Raw genomic sequence first — 1,988 nt, 5'->3', positions numbered from 1 at the left:
GTGCCTGCCTGGCAAGCGCAAGGTCCTGAGTTCGATTCTCAGTACAAAAAAACAACAAAAACAGAAACAGAACAAAAAATAACAGTATGTGTAACAGAAAGACAAAGCAGTGGCACATTCAACCAAAACTACCTGAGTACAATGACTGCGTACTGCATAGTAAATACACTGAAAACGGTTCCAAGGGAGAAAGATAATGGAGAGGTCACAGTGAAGGTGCGGACAGAGCTTCCTGCTGCCCTTGCCTGCGAAGCTGGGAAGGTGTGGGAGAGGGAAGAGTTGATGAGCTGAAGTCCACTGCCATCTGACATTTGCCACGTCTGGTACTGAACAGTTAATGATTATTTCGTCAAGTGTTTAGATGGCTGTGCATACAAATTATTTCAACTACAAAACTGAACTGCATGAGAAATTGGAAGCTTAAACTAAAAGGTACTTGAGTGTTTACATACAGACTGATGCTAGTTTTTCACTTTATTTTTTTTCACTTTCTTTTAGAGTTAAAAAAGGGGACCAAAAAGGTGTGCATGGAAGGAGGAGTTACTAAAGCCAGAGAGAGATGGACTGCGCAATGATCTGGTATGATATAAAGAACTCTGATTAAATTTGGGTTATTACAAAATAGTTTTCCAGAATGAAAATCACAAAGATGTATTTTGTGGAAAAAGATCTGCTAGGTATACTATTATCTCCAATTAAGAAAACACCCAGCCAGGCTTGGCGCACACCTGTAATCCCAGCACTCGGGAGGCTGAGGCAGGAGGATCCTTGTGAGTTCGAGGCCAGCCTGGGTTACAAGGTGAGCTCAAGGTCAGCCTGAACTACATAGCATGACCTTGTCTCAGAAAGACAAAAAGACAAAAAAAAAAAAAAAAAATCCAATGTATCGCCCTTTTCCAAATAGAATAAAGCTCTAATTCCATTGGTAATTTTTTATCTGATGTTCAGATCTTACATAATTTCTATCTCAGAATCCTTTGGGCTAACACTGAGATTATAATAACCCAAAGTATTCAATTACGATTTTTTTTTTTTTTAAACATAGAATAAACACCTTTATTATATGAGCTAAGCCAGGAGGGAAGGTTTATTTGCCTTTCCGGGCCTTGATTTTCCTCGTATAGAACGCCAGCTCCTTGCCCTCCGGCACATAGCCATCTGCTCAGCCGCACTGGCCTGGTCTTGATGCAATGCAGGCAAGACGCTTGCCCTGCTGGAACTGCTCTTCCATAAGACTGCTGATTTTCGCGTTCTTTTTCCTTTCATCATGCTTCTTTTGAATTTTCTTTTTTTTTTTTTCTTTTTGAGACAGGGTCTTGCTATGCAGTTCAGGCTGACCTTGAGCTCACTTTGTAGCCCAGGCTGGCCTCGAACTCACAACGATCCTCCTGCCTCAGCCTCTCAAATGCTGGGATTACAGGCCTGCACCACCCTGCCCGGCTTGAATTTTCTTTGATCTCTTTTTTTTGTTCTTGTTGTTGTTTAAAATCTCTTCCTCCTCAGGAGTCAGCTTGGCCCCCTTTTTGCGGCCCAGGGGCAGTGTAGAGTGGGATTTGTACCACTGTCGTATGGCATGTTGTCAGTGAGCTCAGTGCAGTTCTTCACCGGAGTCTTGGTGCGGACCAGCTCCTTATTGGATACACTGGAAATGACGTCAATGATCCTTGTTTTTTGAGTGTAACACTCAGAGCCCCAGAAGTTCACCACATCCAGCCACAGGGCTCTGTACTTCTTGTTGCCTCCTTGCACTCGGACTGTGTGTATTCGGGGGTGGGGGGTGTGCAATCTTAGTGTTGGCAGCCAGGCAACCCAACTCACACTTCCCCTTCTTCTGGTAGGGCTTTCTTTTGCTGCGCTTGTGCCAGTTGTCCCAAGAGATGCCCATCGCTTAGCGCCGGCTGCATAGAGCTCATTTATGATTTTTATTTTATTTTACATCATTTTATTTTACTTCTTTTTTTTTTTTTTTTTTTTTTTTTTTTTTTTTT

At 42.7% G+C, this 1,988-nt stretch overlaps 1 pseudogene; it reads right to left on the bottom strand.

Moving 5' to 3' along the window:
- Nucleotides 1-1,038: 1,038 nt before the first annotated feature.
- On the bottom strand, nucleotides 1,039-1,895 carry LOC102028249 (annotated as a pseudogene).
- Between the last annotated feature and the right edge of the window lie 93 nt (nucleotides 1,896-1,988).

Source organism: Chinchilla lanigera, unplaced genomic scaffold, assembly GCF_000276665.1.
Source record: "Chinchilla lanigera isolate Chin_1 unplaced genomic scaffold, ChiLan1.0 scaffold00190, whole genome shotgun sequence".
Lineage (NCBI taxonomy): Eukaryota > Metazoa > Chordata > Mammalia > Rodentia > Chinchillidae > Chinchilla > Chinchilla lanigera.
This window is presented reverse-complemented; position numbering and strand designations above follow the sequence as displayed.